The following is an 18,598-nucleotide window of genomic DNA, read 5'->3' as shown; positions in this document are numbered from 1 at the left end:
TGCTAAAATAACAGGATCTGTGCTAGCATACCTCTTCTAAAGGGAAATATTTGCAGCTAAAAGCCTAAAACACTTACCTCTGCTCTGCCTATGTACACGGTACCACTTCAGCTCAATACAATCCAACGACTCCAGCACAAATAATCCACCATGGCACAAAATTGATCCTCCCGGTTGTCGAGCAGCAGAAAGATAAAACCTCAGCCTTCTGTTCTGACACAGCAAACTGACTCCTGTCGCCGAGTCGCCTCTCCTGGCAGGCTGGCTATCTTCCAACTCCACGTCCCGTCTTCTCACGTGATGTCTTCGATCTGCAGCTGCTCCTTCCTTCCTTCTTCCAGCTAGGTGTTATTTCCTATCCCAGCTGAACCTAAAAAGTAAAATCCCTGATTCCTGGAAGCCTTTTTCAAGCCATTATTTTGGAGAGAAAAGGGTTTCAGGAACATGATTGGCCTGTATTTGGGAGCTCTCATTGGCTCCCGTCCTCCTCAGACTCTCTACTTGATTGGCTCGTAGACAGAGTTCTCGATTAGCTGTAAATTTGTTCTACGAGCCAATCAAAAACTGTGGTGCGCAGCCATTGCGCAAGGGCAGCAGAGCTATGCATTGGTTTGTATACCGCAATGCCGATTGGCAGTAATTGCGGTAGACAAACCAATCAGAAGCCTTGTAGCGGAGCAACAGCTGTTCAGTGCGGAACAGCGGCTTTGCTTTTCATTAAATGCGGAGCGTTCCACATAATCCGGGGCACTTGGATGCTCAGGAGGGGGGGGTAAAGTTAGCACTGAACCTATCTACCTGGATGTTGGCAATATCAGTTGGTTCTGTATATTTAGTGCCTTTGTGCTGTAACTCAGAGCAGATCTGAGTGTTGCCATTGAGATTCTTGACATAGCTGAATGCTTTGTGGTTGTCTTTGGAATCAGTGGCGATTTTGTTTTCGTAACTAGCTTTGGAGGATTTTATGAGGGATCTCCGCTTCTTACTGAAGCTGACCAGTGAGTTCCTCCAATCATGGGATTTTACTCTCTCTTGCAGCAGTTTCTTTCTTCTGTTGTAGAGTTTGTTTATGGCAAGGGACCACCAGATTGGCTTCCTTTTTTTGAAGGATAGCATCTTGGTTCTGTTAGGGATTGCACGACCCATGCAGTCATGTAAGTGCTTATAAAGTGCATTTGTGTAGGATTCAGCAGTTGTACCTCTATTTGTCCGTCAGCATGGGTGTCGTGAGGTTTGCCACTTCTGTCTTAAGAAGCGTGAAGCTGGCTTTGGAGAAATCTTTTATGGTGGTTTCCCTAATGGGAGGTGGGGGCGGGATGTGGATGTCTAGGGTGATTAGCTTCTGGTCGGACCTGACCAACGAAGAATTGACCTCTGGTGTGGAACACCGGTTGCCCATGTTGGTAATGACCAGGTCTAGGATATTGCTGCCACTTGTGGGGATGTGGATAAGTTGATCCAAGGCATTGGAATTTATGAATTCCAGAAAATGTTGAGCACAAGAGTTGGCACATGAGTAGTTTTCCCAGTTAATGGTGGGGTAGTTGAAATCACCCATTATTAGGATGTTAGGTTGTACCCTAATATTTTCCGATGTATCAAGAAATGATTGGGAATCCTGGGGCATGGTGGGGGATCTGTAGCAAGCTACAATTTGGATTGCGGTCTTGCCCAGAGTTAGTTGCACTTGGATAATCTTGGCTGTATTATGCTGAGCAACTAGCCTAGAGGTGTGGATGTCCTTAATGAATATGGACATGCCTCCACCTTTAGTGTTTCTGTCCAGGTTAGGTTGCCGAAAGGCGTGGTATGGATTATAGCCTGGTAATGTAGGGGTGCTCTCTGGAGCCTTGAACCAGGTCTCTGTCACTGCACAGATGTCTATGTTCTCCATTTTAAGGAGTGCCACGAGTGAGTGCATTTTGAGGTTTAGACTTCTAGCAATGAGTAGCATTACCCTCAGATTTTGCTTGCACCTGTTAGGGTGGTGAATTTGTCATTTGAACCTTGCCTAAAAAGGCACTATAGGGGTGGCAAGAGCCTTCGCCAGTATCCAGAATCCCAAGGGCGACAGGTGCAGGCCATCTCTGGCAAAGCATCATGGTTTGTCGATTCATCCCAGGCAGACAGATACTGGATCCCCTTAGAATGACACCAGAAGCTTAGCCAATTGTTGAAGTCAATCATTTTGTCCTTCTACTGCGGTATCATTCTGGGTGTTGGCAGGATGCTACTCAGGGCTAGGGTCATAACTGCCTGGGCTACAAGATTGGACAGCTCCTCCATGTAGTCCAGGGAGGTACGTCTCAGGTCATTCACACCACCCTGGACACTGACAGTCATATTTGTACTTGTAGAGTGACCTGAGTGCGTGCATTATCTGGCGGATCCTGGCACCCAACAGGCAGCTTGACAGTAACTTTCTCCTTGTTTAGCCTGGTGAGTGGAATATCAGTGTGCCTGACTATAGAGTCACCTATGACTAGAGTGTTGGGTACGTTGTTATACCTTATGGGCTGTGGTTGAGTGGCACATGGAGTTTGTGGGCTGTGTGTCATTTGGGTTGTGTTTTGGAGTGGAGGTTGCTTGCGTTTCTGCTTTGGAGGTCCCTGTTGCTTGGGTAGATTTTTATTGAGAGCCTCTGCGAATGTAGGTGTGTGTTTTGTGTTTCAATGTGTCTGTTTTGGTGGTGTGGGTTTTGAGGGACTATGTGATGAGTGTGGTGTGGTACAAGTGTTTACCTTCTCCTCTTGACTCTTTAGTCCATTATTGGTGAAGGGAGCTTTGCTTCCAGTTTTGCTATACAAGTGCATCTCTCACAGGTTCTAGTGTTGGGTGGTAGGAGGAGAGGGTTGTCTGTGTACATGAGGCAATTGCTGCATTGTCCCAAGATGCCCTGATTCATCAGGTAGACAGGAGAAAACACAGGGAGCTGACCCTTAGACATGCCTGGATTGGTGCTTATTTATTAAGTACTAAAAACTGTTTTCCTCTAGACAAGTGAGGAAAGTTGAGTGCTGTAGTAATTTTAGTGCTTACAATGAGTTCTGAACAAGTGCTGAGCTCAAAGAAACAGATTTGAGTGCTGAAACAAAAAAAAAACTGGCTAGTTCTAAGAAATAAAATTAAGCTAGAAGGCTTCCCTCTAATACAGAAAGGCTTGGGGGCTCAGAAGATTACAAACAGTCCTGGATACAGCAAATCTGGACTAGACTACTTACAGGAAAGGCAGGAAACAAGCTTAGAAAAATTTTTTTGTAAAGGGGAAAGGAGGAGCAGAAAGTAAGTGGGTTGGCCTTCTCAAATGTTCTCCCTGGATTAGGTAGAATGAGGTAATGACACTAGACTGGGAGGAGTGTCCCAGATCAAATTTACAGTAGGGGCGGGCAGCTGCAAAGCCACCAATATGATACACTCCTTGGCAGGAAATCAGAACAAAAAACCCAAACAGATGCTTAATAAATGTAGACAATGTCCAGTTAATACCTCACACACAGTGAAACTAGCTAGAAAAGTATGCAGCAGACAATAAAAGTGCTATAAGTAACTTGTAAAAATAAGCAAAAAACAGGATACTTAATGTTATACATTACAGATAGAAGTTTGCTCAGTGCCCTTCCTCCGATTAGCTCAGTGTGAAATGGCAGAAACACAAGTTAACTTCTTAGGTAACAGAAAGTTGAAACCTGAAACAACTTTAAAAAAAGCTCGAAAGAATCAATGAGGTGCTTACTCCAAGCCATAGTCCAAGTAACCCCAGTCAGCCAATGACCATAAACAATCCCCTCTCACTGAAATGCAGTATGGCTTTGGCTAAACTAAGATGGCCTTGAACAGACTCTCAGCCTCCGCAAACAACTAGGCCCAAAACAAGCCTGAATATGGACAATGCTGCAAATACCCACACTACTTGGGTAGAAAAAAAACTGCAGAAATGTTTATCAAAGTAGAAAAGCAGCAGTGAGCATTTAAATGAAAATTTTAAACAGTTAAAGGAGCAAGGAGACTCTATAGAAAGCTTTTAACTGCAAACAAGTTATATGATGCACTCCTTGGCAGGAAATCAGAACAAAAAACCCAAACAGATGCTTAATAAATGTGGACAATTTCCAGCTAATACCTCACACACACGGAAACTAGCTAGAAAAGTATGTAGGAGACAATAACAGTGCTATAAATAACTCTTAAAAATGAGCAAAAAAACAAGATACTTAGTGTTATATATTCCAGATCCGAGTTTGCACTTCCTCCGATTAGCTCAGTCTGAGCTCATCCTGAGCTTTGGCACTCTCCGTATTGTAATGAATACTGCAACAGTGAAATGGAAGGACATAGTACAGTTGTGTAAAATCTTACCATAGTGGTAGATGTCCCTTCTCTTCACTGTTGCAGTATTCACTCCCTCCTCTGCCCGCCTTGGTCCATTTCTCTTCTGGATGTACTGATTACCTCTCTTTTCCATGGACTGGCGTTCCTACTGGGGGTCTCATTTCTGAGAATGGTAAGTCTGGACATGACCTTTATATGCCCTAAGCTACATGAGTAGCATACGTGTGATGTACAGCTTACCTTAAAGCAACCTAAAGGCTTTGGTATACTGGTCAGACTTCAGGCCGCCCTTGCAGAGAGATCCCCAGAAGGACGGCTATCATTATGATAAGATTTTGCACAATTGTACTTTCTCCAGAAAAGACAGATTTGTTTTATTTCTTGTATTGTTTTTCCCATTGATTTCTATGTCTTTATTCCCAGATTTATACCCAATACAGCAATTTCATTCATTGTAAAATATATACTCCCTGTCTTCACTACATCACCTAAACCTTTACTTTTCTCTTTATTTAAAGCCATCCCCATCACCTCTAAACTCTCATTTGTGCAAAGTAATACCTTTATCCAAATTTTATTTTGTTTTTTTGTTTGTTTTGCAATTATGTCATCTGCATATGTTAACAGAACCTGGAAATGTTAAGTTGTCTATCTCGCCTTCATTCTTGCTGTTTGGAATCTGAGCCAATCCTCTGCTCCGACTCTGCCATCTTCAATAGCTCGAGAGCTGTTTACTGGCTTGAGGCTACCCCTTATCCCATGATGCTTAGCGAAAGCTACCCAGATCTCGTTTGCCGCTTCAGCTACGAGGTGTGTCGTTTCTGGAACTGTTGTGTTCATTTAGTAGTGTAGAGATTTTTTGTCTGTATTGTGATACTTGGATTGTGTGTAGTGGTAGAGTCATGTCCAAGAATACAAAAGTTTCTGGCTTCAAAAAGTGTGTCTCATGCTGTCAGAAAATGTCTCTGACAGATGGGCACACTAGTTGCGTTTATTGTTTGGGCGCTGTTCACCTGCAGGACTCTTGTTCTATTTGCCATGCCTTTAGTCCAAGGGTCCTGCAGGAGCGCAAAAACAAATTATTCCTTCGGGGTTTATTGAAGCCTCAGGATTCGCCGGCAAAGAGTTCTCCGCCAGTGAAATCCCCTAAATCTGTCAAACCGTCGGCTCCACCTTCGGAGCCGACTCCTGTACTGGCACCGGCAAGACAACTCCTCAGTCGGCTCCATCAGATGTTTTGGAGCCGTCACGGAGCCATAAGAGACAGAGGTCCCCTTCTTTAGAGTCCATCCACTTGGCACCTCGGTCACCATTATTACAAAGTGAACGTACCCACCATTCTTCACACTCCTCTCGATCCTCTAGGCTTTCGGATCATGATGTGGAGAGAGTAGTAAGTACGTTGCTTAAGTCACCGGCACTAGCTAAATTACTATCCAGCCCACCTCAACAGGTTTCGGCTCCAACCTCCTCTATTTCCATTCCTCCTCCGACTCCATTGAGTTCGGAGCTGGAGTTCGTTGGTGTGCGGGTAGTGTAACCATCGGCTCCGATCACCATCTCTCCTTCGGCTCCGAGTTCGGCTCCAATTACCTCGAATGTTCCTTCTATCGAGGAATCTGGATGCCAGGGTTCTCTCATCAGTTCCGAGGGGGAGAGTGGTATCAGACCCTTGTCCGACCCTGTTCTCCCCCTCGGAGCTTTGGCGCAGGTGAGCTCAGCTCCAACATCGGCCTTAGAGCCGTCGCCCTTGGGACGGAGAAAGATTCCTATTTCTTCGGAACCGGAGCTTTCTCTGCCTCGAGGTCGGGACGCCTTCGAGGTCATGCGGAGTGTGCTGTCCCCCCCCCCCGAAACAGCTCTACTACCAGATCCATCGGCTACGTCCCCCATAGTGTCTGTGCCAACCTCTGCTCCTCCTCCAGACCCCAAGAGTAGGGAACCGATGCCCCAGGACACACCATTGGGTGTTCCCGTCTTCTTCCGAGGCCTCCCCTGATCACTCAGAGGAGCCCCCTTGGAAGAAGTGCAAGAGGAAGCACATTGACTCCCCTGAGTCTGTTACTTCAGATACAGACTTAGATGAACAGAAGGGTCCCTGAGGTCCCCCTCTGAAGATGTTTCCTTTTCGGACATCCTTGAAATGCTTTGGCAGAGGGGGAACTAGCCCCTACTGAGGATGAGTCTGTATTACTGGACGCATTCGGTTCCTGACCTTCCACCTCCTGGGTTTCTCCTCCTTTCGACCCACTCATGCCTGTGGTGGCTCGAAAGGCTTGGTCAGCTCCAGACACTGTGGAACCAACTCCGAGGAGACCTAACAAGTTTAAAGTTTATTACAGCCCCCCAGGATAAGCATTTCCTTTCCAAAGGTGTGCCTGTTCATGCCATGGTGGTAGCAGCAGCCACCAAGAAAGAGTTAGCAGAAACCTCTTCATCTGTTCATCCCCCTAGCAGAGAGTCTTGGACGATGGACAGATACGGAAAGTGAATGCTTGCTTCAGCGACCTTCTCGATGAGGTCCCTGAACTATCTTTGTCATTTTACTCGTCTTCAAAGGGATCTCCTGAAAGAGCTTGGAGATGCCCTTCAAGATCCTACAGCTTAGGGAGTACAAGCCAAAGTAGCTTCCCAGCTGGCGACTCTTAATTCCATAGTCAACTCCTCCATGAGGCTGATTTCCTATGCAGCCGATGGAGCGAGCAGAGCCGCTGGCAAAGGTGTGGCCCTCAGGAGACATGCTTGGATGCGGCTGTGTCAGTTTGCGGAACCCTTTCAAGCATCCTTCACCAGTACTCCCTTTGATGGCTCCTTTCTCTTTGGGCCTCAAGTAAGACACATTGACCAGGTGTGCGCAAGAAGGCAAGACTCTCTCTGTCATGGAGGAGTCTGTTTTTCCACTCCCTCTAGACCTTACCCCAAGGGTCAGAAGAGTGGGAAGATGTGGTTCCAGAAATCCCAGGGATCCTTTCCTGACGCACGTGATTTTTTCCTCCAGAGGAAGAGAGGGAAACAACAATAACAGACACCGCCCTCATGGCAGAGGGGGTCCGCAGAACCAGGGTGACAGAGAATCCTTCTCTGGCAAGCCCTTCCAGCATCCCTGAAGGGTTGCCCACCTCTGGAGGCAAGTCGGGGAAAGACTTTCGCTGTACCCAAAAGCCTGGCAAAATTTAACAGACAGATGGTTACTATCCATTATGACCGGAGGTTACAAAATTCCCTTCCATCAATCCCCCTTACAGGCAAAAAAGGCCCTTCCAGATGTTCCACCCAATCTGAGGGTGCAAGCAGTCATAGAAGTTTCAAAACTGCTAGAAAAAAGAGCCATTCAGGAAGTCCCCACAGACCAGCTCGGATCCGGAACTTACTCAAGATTCTTTTTGGTACCAAAAAAGACAAGGGACTGGAGACCAATTCTGGATCTCAGCAGACTAAACAAATCTGTACAAAGAGAAAAGTTTCGGATGGTCACGTTACAGTCCATTCTACCCTTTCTGGGTCAGGACAATTGGATATGCTCAATAGATCTTCAGGGCGCGTACTACCATATCAAAATGGACAGACGCTCCAAGAGATTTCTTCGCTTCTGGGTAGGGGCCAGTCATTACCAGTTCAGAGCTCTGCCCTTTGGTCTCACCTCAGCCCCCAGGGTGTTCACCAAGTGTATGGCAGTAGTCACGGCTCACCTGAGGTGTCAAGGATTCCAGGTGTTTCCATATCTAGACGACTGGCTCCTCACTGCTACCACCAGGCATCAACTCTTACAACGCGGGATTATACAATCACATCATGCACTCAACTAGGCATCACAATAAATGTCGAAAAATCTGCCTTGTTGCCCTGTCAGTCTATCCACTTCATAGGAGCAGAATTAAACACAAGGGAAATGTTTGCAAGATTACCACTGGAAAGAGTTTCCACAATTCATCAGCAAGTGTTAATCCTAATGCAGAGCAAAAGGATTTAAGTCAGATATGTCCTTCAAGCTCTGGGCTCCATGGCAGCTGCCATTCTTCTAGTTCCATTAGCGAGTTTCCACATGAGAATTCCTCAGTGGCTTCTTTTCACGCAGTGGTCCTTTCAGGAGCTTCCCATGTCTCACATGATCCTGATTACAGAAACATGCAAAAGGCACCTGTCTTAGTGGATGGACTCCCCACTAGTGTCTCAGGGCAGACCTTTCATACAGCCTCCACCGGTAGCCACAGTGACCACGGACACCTACCTGATAGGGTGGGGGGGGGCATTATCTTGGCAGGACAGTTCAAGACACTTGGCAACCTCACAAGTAACATCTGCACATCAGTGAGAGCCATGCTTCTGGCATTGCAAGCCCTTCAAGACACTCTTCCTTCTGGGACCATTGCAATTCAAACAGACAACATGTTAGTGGTACATTAGAAAACAGAGCGGAACCTGGTACTACCCCCTGTGTGGAGAGGCACTTAGACTGTGGCAATGGGCGATTTCCTCCCAACGTTTTCTGATTGACACACACATCCCTGGGAGATTCAACGTCATAGTGGACAGGCTCAACAGAGCTATTCTCATGCCTTATGAGTGGTCTCTGAATCAGGAAGTTGCGGATCTTATCTTCCGCAAATGGGGACAGCCTTGCTGCGATCTGTTTACCACCCCTCTCAACAGCAAATGCAGCAACTACTTCTCCCTTCTGCTTCCAGGTCACATACCCAGAGATGCTGTAGTCCACGATTGGCCTCGGGGACTCCTCTATGCTTTTCCCCCATTTCCCCTAATACCGAGACTCGTACAGAAAGCAAAATCGTTGGGTTGCAAAATGATCCTCATTGCCCCTTATTGGTCTAAACAGATATGGTTTCCGTTCCTGCATCCCCTACCTTGTCAATCAGCCCTGGATTCTGGACCCGATTCCATATCATCTGATTCATCAATCAGGCAGGTTGCATCAATCCCTCCGAACACTGCAGCTTACAACTTGGTTACTCCACTTCCAACCTTAGCCAGGCTTCCCGGTATAACCCCAGCAGTCCATGATATTATCGTTTCCTCACATAAGTCTACTACAAGAAAAACGTATGCTAGTAAATGGAAACGGTTTTCTTACTGGGCAGAGTCTAGAAATGTGGATTCTTTCTCAGCCCCAGTCCATGAAATTCTTGAATTTCGAACACAACTTTTTCAGTCCGGTGCCGCTTCCACTACTGTTAGAGTACAGTTAGCGGCCATTTCAAATTTTCATATTGGATTGTTGAATTCTAACATCATGTGTCATAAGCTCTGTAAGGCTTTTCTGAGAGGAACATCTCTTCTTAGACCTCCAGTGAGAGATCTTAATTTAGTCTTAACTTTCTTAATTATGCCTCCTTTTGAACCGGCAGCATCATGTTCCCTTAAGTTTCTGTCTTGGAAGACACTTGGTTGCTATCACTTCAGCTAGGCGTGTCTCAGAACTTCAAGCACTATGTGTTCGTCCTCCTTACCTGGTGTTTTACAAGGACAGAGTTTCTCTGAGGACCAGTCCATCCTTTCTTCCTAAAGTCTGCTCAGAGAACAATTTAAATCAATCCATAGATCTCCCAGTATTCTTTCCCAATCACAGCAATAAGCTCCACCAACTGGATGTTCACAGACAATTGCGTTTTTACCTTCATAGAACTAAAGAACTAAGAAAGTCAAACCGGTTATTTCTCTCTGATGCCTTCAACAAACAAGGCCTCCCAGTTTCCAAGGTAACCTTATCCAGATAGTTATCTAATACTATTACTTTTATTTACCAGTTACGGAATAAAGAGTTACCAGCTAAACCAAAAGGTCATTCTACCAGGGCATTAGCCACCTCCATAGCTTTTCAGTCCAGGTTGCCCATAAATTCAATCTGTGCAGCTGCCACGTGGGCAAAAACTCATACCTTTATCTCTCATTACAAGGTGGATATGGTCTCCCGGAGCAGAGCTGACTTTGGTTCCACTGCTCTGAAGAGTCTGTTCCAATGAGCCACCCAGGATGTTATGTGCTAGGGACGCTGTCCCAAACAGCAAGAACGAAGGCAAGATAGACAACTTAACATAAAGAAGTTATGTACCTGCCATAACGTTCCATGTTAGTTGTCTTCATCTTGCCCTCCTTCTTGCGTCCCTCCCTCCTTCCCCCGTGCTAGTGGACTGAGAGGAGTTCTTGTTTTCACTGGCTGAGTATTTTTTTTCCTTATTGCACTTCTGGACAGGTTTTTTCGTAACCTATTCTATAATTAGATGTATTGAACAACCAGTTTTTAGATAACTGGTTTTCTCAACTTATGTCTGGGATTAGCTATTACAAATGAAATCTGGGTAGCTTTCGCTAGGCATCATGGGATAAGGGGTAGCCTCGAGCCAGTAAACCGCTCTTGAGATGTTGAAGCTGGCCGAGTCGGAGCCGAGGATCGGCTCCGATCCCAAACAGCAAGAAGGAAGGCAAGATGAAGACAACTAACATGGAACGTTATGGTAGGTACATAACTTCTTTTTCTTAACCCTTCAAGTGTTGTATACCCCATCTCCTTCATTTTGTGATTTATTTCACATGCTATCACATTGATAACTAATGCAAAGAGTACACAACTCAGTGGACATGTCTTACACCACTCTTCACATTTACCTCTTGGCTTAACCAGCCATTTACAAGTATTTTTACTTTATTACTATAACTTTCTCACTTGCATTGTATTCTTTCATTATTACTCGTAAGATTTCATATCCAGTTGTATTAAATGTCTTATTGTTTTCTATCATTTCACTTTTCTATTCATATAATCCACAATTTCTCTGTCATTAATAATTCTCAAAAACCCTTTACCTTTATACTGTATTTACAACTGTCCATAATATTTCCCATTTTAGTTTCAAATCTCTAGTGTTTCATTTCCATAAAGATTTTATAATCATTGTTATTCAGTACTATCGGTCTCCATTTTAATTGTTTTCCTTCCTCTGTATGAATTTCAGTATTCCACTACATAATTCTTTATATAGAAAACCTTAATTTAACCATTCATTCAAAATCTTAATTTTTTTTTGCCAGGTCCTTAAATTTTTACATATTTCATACCCTATTCCATCTGGTTCTGCAGCCGAATATATTTTTACTTGTCCTAATACTTTATTGAACTCATTTAAAACAATCTCCCTTTTCCAACTCTTTATTCTGTTTTTCTGTTAACTTTTTATTTACTTTCCATGTTTTTTCACTACTTTTTTTCTTTAAACATTTCTTGTACATTATGTACTATACTATTCATAATCTTTTCCTGGGTTCTTTCTTTCCCTCCTTTTGCATTTTTAATTTCTGTCATTACACTACCATCTTCCTTTATTACTCTGCTTAAGTAATGTGATACTTTTTGTCCTTGAATAAAAGTATCACTGTTTATATAACAAGTTCTTGTATTTTTCTTGATTTCTTTCATATAATTTTTTTGTCAAAGTACCTTCTTGTCATTATTTTCTAAATCTTTGAATTCATTGTTATATGTTCTTTTATATATTTCTTTCTCTGTTTCTCACATTATATTGTCAATGTAAAAACCTTTTTTTATATTTTTCCTGAAATATGAACCATTAAGACCAATTTTGTTTAAAAATATTCTCATAGTAATATATTTCCATAATAGTATTGCTGATTTCTTTCCCTCTTCATTCCATGCTTTCTCATTTATCCTTTTTAATCCTTTGTTTATTTATATATGTTCCTTGTTTTCCTTTCTAGCCATATTGCAAGATCCAAAAATCCTGATGTTCATAGTGTGTCACTGTTGCAGTCTTAACAAATGGGTTATCTGGCTCCCAGTAGCCCTCAGTCGGCCAGAATACCAAAGGTAAGTAAAAATACCGTCAGTTGTAAAGGACGTCAGGGCATCCGATATAAAAGGAGGCAGCTGATGTCACTTCCTCCGTCTTCCTTGTTGCGGAGCCCGAAGCAGAAGCTTTTCATGCACGTGTCGATCGGCAGTTTACCTTTGTTGGTTTCTGACTACAAGAGTTGAAGTCTACTACAGCTAAGTACCCTGTTGGGGATCCTCTTTTCTTGCCTTAACGAATGTCAGCAAAAGTTAATAATTGCCTTACCCGTGGAAAGCAGAGTCCCCATAGAGAATTTCATTCCTATTGTATTATTTGTTTAGGCCTTGACCACGACATTCCCAAGTGTGATCTCTGTGCCGCCTTTAATCCGCATACTATCTGTTGTCGGGCTAAGATTTTGGCTAGGCCAGTCTTCAGGCTTCGGATGTCCTGAAGAAACGCAAGGATAAAAGGACCGCAACAGGCTTCAGAAAGCTAAGTCCTCAGATTAGGTTAAGTTGGTCATCAGTCAGGAGGTAGCCAGTGAGACACCTTTGCAGTCCCTGCAGTCTGCAGATGTACAACCACAGGCCTTGACTGAGTCAGAGTCCCTTAGGCATTTTTGCTGACGAAGAGGAATTTTCTCAGGCTTTCTCTCATTTTGAGGATTCAGATGCAGAGGAGTCCATCCCTTCGGCCTCTTCTCCAGAGGATTTCTCTTTTGGTGATACTATAAATGCTCTCAGAGAACATTTTAAATGGGAAAGTCAGGATTATCCCCAGTCCAAGAAACGGATTAGGGAGTTTCTGGATTTACCTCAGCATAAGCCTCTTGCCCCCTGTGTTGGAAGTTGTTGTTGATGTTTTTCTGTAAAATTCTGTGTCTCCAAATTCGATTCTTCCTGCTCCCAGGAAACCTGTTGGGTACTACAAGAGTCCCTGATTATCATCTGTTTCTTTTCAGGAATCTGTTGGCAGATCCAGAGGTTATTTCACAGGGCCCTAAAGGAGTTATGGCCACTGTTACCAGGAATCCCGTTCCCTCTGACAGGGAGTCTAGGAACCTAGATAGGTGGGGCAAGAAGGTTTATACCTCTGCCACCCTAGCTATTACGGCTACCAGTTGTTTCATATGCTGAAGTACCAGCAGCACACCTTGGAGGCTATTAAGTCTAGGATAGCAAGTGTACCTCTTTTGGCAGAGAGTAATGACATGCAGGATTTACTGAATTCCGCCAGTCTGGTCAATAAGCTTTCTTTGCATTGTGGTTTTGACATCCTTGAGGCCTCCAGCAGGACTACGGGATCTGTTATTAGAAGGCACGCTTGGCTCAGAGAACAGCCTCTTCCAGAACCTGTCAAGGCTAAGCTTTTGGATGTACCTTTGCATAAATAGTCTTTTTGGCAGCAAAGCAGATGAGGTACTAAAAAATATGGAGGATAAGGCCAAGTCCATGCAAACTGTTAAAGATTTTCTGCAAGTTCAACCCCCTTGCTTTAGCAGGAATTACCCTTCCAAGAGTTGGATTTTTCCTGATACTGGCAGACAGAACCATTCCAGGACTAGAGGTTACAAATCTTCTAGGGGGCAGGGGGTTACCCCTCAAAGGTCTAGGCGTTGGCAGGCTTCCACTTCTAAAGGGGGAAGCTCCAAGCCTGCTTCTCAATCAAAACACACTCAATGACTTTTTACAACTTCTGCCTGTTCATGTTTGCCGGGAGAGTCCTTTAGGGGAAAGGTTGGCCCTTTTTGCAGATGTCTGGACCACTATCACAGACAAATGGTTGCTCAGAACAGTGTTCTTAGGGCACAAGTTTTCTTTCCTCGCCTTTCCAGCTCCCAAAGTATTCCTGGACGTTTCTCCAAACCAAAGGGCAGAAGTAGAAAAACAAATTTTGTCTCTGTCTCATCTGGGAGCAATAGAATCCGTTCCTGCTCAGCAGGTATGCCATGGCTTTTATTCCAGGCTTTTCCTAGTTACAAAAAAAGAAGGCACCTGGCGTCCTATCTTGGATCTTTCCATTCTGAACTCTTTTCTAGTAATTCCAAAGTTCAAAATGCTCACTCTATATCAGTTACCACTGCTAGAAAAGGATTCCTGGCTGATGACCTTGGATCTCAGAGGCTTATCTGCACATTTCTATCAGGGAAAGTTGCAGGCAGTACCTTTGTTTCAGTGTGTGTGAGCAACATTACCAATTATCTGTGCTGACCTTTGGCTTATCTACTGCTCCCAGAGTCTTCAGATAGTGCCTGGCCCCAGTCATTGCTTTTTGCAGGCAGAAGAAAATTCAGATTTACCCATACTTGGACGACTGTCTGATTCAAGCAAGTTCTCAGGAACAGCTATTAAAGGATCTGGAATTCGTAAAGACTTTCTCTCTTCCCTGGGTTGCACACTCAATGTGGAAAAATCGAAAATGGTACCATCCAAGGAGATAACATTCCTGCGAGCGAGTCTGAACACAGCCACCCAGATGATATATCTCACCCAGGAGAAGCAGACAACTCTTTCAGTTTACTTCAAGGACTTGGCAGGCCTGTCCCAGCTCCCTGCAAGGAAATACCTGCAAGTTCTGGGATTCATGGCATCTTGTGTTCTCATGATTACATATGTAAGACTGCACATGAGGAAATTACAATGGTACCTCAAGAACATTTGGTGTCAACACACAGAGGACCTGGATATGATGATTCTTCTGCTTCCATATCTGCAGGCGGAGTTTCTGTGGTGGGCAACAGTCTGTCTACAAAACAAAGGCATGCCTTTTCGGACACCTCTTGCCACTCAAGTACTGACTACAGACGCATCGAACTATGCCTGAGGAGCACACCTGGATGGCAGATGCATATAGGGGCACTGGAACGCCCAGCAGATGCACCTGCACATAAATCTAAAAGAGTTGATTGCAGTTCAGCAGGCCTTACTAGCTTTCAAGCATCATCTTTCTCCAGGGACCTTGCATGTCAGGACAGACAACACCATGGTCATGTGGTACATCAACAAGCAGGGAGGGACTCACTCTTACCCCCTGTGCAAGCAAAGCATGAATCTTTGGTCCATGGCAGCATTCCTGGACTTGCATCTCCTAGCTCTGTTTCTTCCAGGAAGGTTCAATGTTTTGGCAGACCAGTTGAGCAGGCAAACCCTGGATCCTCACGAGTGGCAGCTGAACAGAGCAGTCTTTTACAGCATCATTCAACGTTGGGGCACTCCTCAGGTGGATCTTTTCTCCTCCCCAGACAACCATCTGCTACCTCTCTTTTGCACTAGACAGCAGCACAGCAGAGCCTGGAAAGTGGATGGTCTGTCCTTCCCTTCCCTTCCTTTGCTGCTATCAGTGTACGCCTTCCCTCCTCATCCTCTTCTTCCCAGAGTATTAGTGAAGATCAGGGATGAACTTCCAAGGACTATTCTCATAGCTCCGGACTGGACCAGACAGCATTGATATCAGCTGCTTCGCAGTCTCTCACATCTTCCTCCTTGGCATCTTCCTCTGAAGCCAGATCTTTTGGTTCAGGAAAGGGGAAACATTCTACATCCTCATCTTCAGTCTCTCCATTTGGCAGCATGGCTGATTGTATGACTCCTTCCCTTTCTTTCTCCCTTTCCCAACAGGTGGTTGACGTGCTGAGGGAGGCCAGGAGGCCTAGCACTTGGGGAATCCTCTGCTGGCAAATGGGAAAGGTTCTCTTACTGAATGCAGGCTAGGGGGGAGTCTGCTTCTCAACCTACCCTTCCTCTGTTACTGGAATACCTGGCTGATTTGCTTCAGGGTGGTCTTTCTTTTTCCTCTATCAAGATCCATACTTCAGCCATCTCTGCTCATTGTTCTCTTGAACAGCCCATTTTCTGTCATCCCCTGATGAAAATATTTCTCAGAGGTGCTTTCAATTTAAAACCTCCCAGAAGAGCACCTACTCCAGCCTGGGATCTTAATTTTGTTCTGGAGAAACTCACTGTTCCTCCTTTTGACCCTGCTGCCTCTACAGATTCCAAGTTTCTCTCTTGGAAGACCGCCTTCCTCTTGGCTATAACTTCAGCAAGGAGGGTTTTGGAGCTGAAAGCTTAGATGGCTGTGGAGCCTTTTCTTATTTTCCATGCGGATAGAGTCTCACTGAGGACTAATCCCTCCTTTATGCCCAAGGTGGTTTCTAGCCTGACTCTAAATCAGTCCATGCACCTTCTTTCCTAATCCTCACAATAGAGGTGAAAGGATCCTACATTCTCTTAATGTGCACAGACAGCTCAGGTTTTACCCGGACAGTACTAAGGACCTTCGGAAATCAGCCCAGTTATTGGACAGTTTTGCCCCTGGAGCCCAGGCCAAGGCTATTTCTAAGCAAACCATTTCTACATGAATTGCACATTGCATTACCTTTTGTTATTCCTTTCATGGCAAAGCTCCGCCTCAAGGGATTAGGACCCACTCTACTAGAGCGGCTTCCATTTCTGCAGCCTTTCTAAGGGGTGTCCCTACTAAAGACATTTTGGAAGTTGTCACATGATCTTCTGTTCACCCTTTCACAAAGCATTATAATTTGCCTCTGTTTTCCAGAGCCAGGGCAGAGTTTGCCACTGCGGTGTTGCAGGGCATTATCTCCAACCCTTGATGCTGTTGGTTCCTCCCCCCTTTTTTCTCTGGGCTTTGGTAATCAACCCATTTGTTAGGACTGCAACAGTGAAACACGATGAACATAGTACAGTTGTGTACACTTAACATAAATGTAGATGTTTGAGTGTATTCACTGTTGCAGTCCTGGTTTCCCTCCCTCCTTCCCCCTTTTTGTGGTCCTCTCCTATTCTCTTTTCCTGAGGTACGGGCTTAATTTATTTGTCAAATTGTTTTTTGGTTTAAGCCTTATTTTCTGGGGGCTCCTGACTGTTATGGCAAGAAAGACTGAGGAAGTGACGTCAGCTGCCTCCTCTTCTATCGGACGCCCTGACGTCCTTTACAACCGATGGCAACCGATGTCATTTTTACTTACCTTTGGTATTCTGGCCGACTGAGGGCTACCGGGAGCCAGATAGCCGATTTGATAGGAATGCAACAGTGAATACACTCAAACATCTACATTTATGGTCAATGTACACAACTGTATTTTTCATCTACCTCCCCCTTCTCCTGTAATTAAACCTTCTGATATTATAAAATCTGTTTCAGTGCTATCATACCCCTTTTGTAAGTGTAACTTACCACGTCATATAACTTCCAACATTTTGCTTATTTCCTTTTTTTATGCTTGCCTCTTAAATCAGTCTCCTGTTATGTACAAAACTTATCACTACCTAGTTTAAAATTTGATGAAATAAGCCTTGCATTTCTTTATAATTAGTGTAAGCATACAGTGTTATAATTCTATATACTTGTTCTTTCCATTTTAAATCTGCAATGGTTAATATTCACATTTTTGCTAAAGTTGCATCTAATATCTTTGTGTTTATTGTATCTCTGTTCTAAAACCTCTCATTTCCCAAATTATCTTTCCTTCGCATGGTTTTTCTGTAATCTTTCTTAAATTTTAAAAATTGTGTCTCTTCTAATATAATAAAATCTACATCACGTGTTTTTACACCCACTCCAAAATCCCTATTCTTCTTACTGTATTCTTCATACTATTCACATTTACAGAAAACATTTTTCCTTTTCTTTAGATTCTTGTTTCATAAGTTCATAGCTAATTATTAGACCAGCTTCCTTAATCAGCCATTCTAAGAGTAGAACACTGCACCATATTTCTGAGAGTCCAACACGTTAACCATTATACCAACCTGCAGTCGTTAGCTGTACACATTCTTTTTCATCAATTCATTTTTTTTTCTTTTGTACTTATCCCTGTGATACCTGTGCACTGGCCCAGTACTCCAGGAACCTCAGTCATCACCACTGGCAACAGTGGGGGATGTACACACTTGGAGGATGACAAGTACACACACAGTAAAGTGCAGTTTCCCTTAAGTGCACACAGAGACCACAGTCAGTCTGGGGCTGGTTTCCCCCTCTTTCTCCAGATCCCCAATAAAACTCCCCAGTGGCACAGCTATAGGGTTGAGATCTCAGCTGAGTTGCCAAACCAAGACCTCCAGTACCCTCTCTGTCCAACCAGTGCTTCGTATCCCTGCCCAAGTAGCTGAGACACACAATTTGATTTATATACAGACAAAAATCAAGAAATCTCCATGGTATCTGCAAAGTCTCAAACAACCCACTAAACAAATATAGTGGGTCCAAAACCAAAACAATGTAAGAAACTTCTCTGTGTGGACGATTTTATATAAATATATATTTATATATATTTATATATATATATATATATATATATATATATATATATATATATATATATATATACACACACACACACTATTTGTAAGTAATCCAATCAGGGTAGACAGGCTGTTTCCAGTTGAAAATCCTTTATTAAGTGCACAGATAAGCAATCCAAGTAAAACAAAAATAACAGA

At 43.9% G+C, this 18,598-nt stretch overlaps 1 protein-coding gene across 3 annotated transcripts in view; it reads left to right on the top strand.

The window, feature by feature from the left end:
- Nucleotides 1-18,598, top strand: part of GEMIN5 (gem nuclear organelle associated protein 5) — a 1,677,795-nt gene that overhangs the window by 645,480 nt on the left and 1,013,717 nt on the right. The window lies entirely within an intron of this gene.

The sequence above is a fragment of the Protopterus annectens genome, chromosome 4.part0, assembly GCF_019279795.1.
Source record: "Protopterus annectens isolate FY-2018-M chromosome 4.part0, PAN1.0, whole genome shotgun sequence".
Lineage (NCBI taxonomy): Eukaryota > Metazoa > Chordata > Ceratodontiformes > Protopteridae > Protopterus > Protopterus annectens.
The sequence above is the reverse complement of the archived record's forward strand: the minus strand, read 5'-3'. Positions and strand labels throughout refer to the sequence as shown.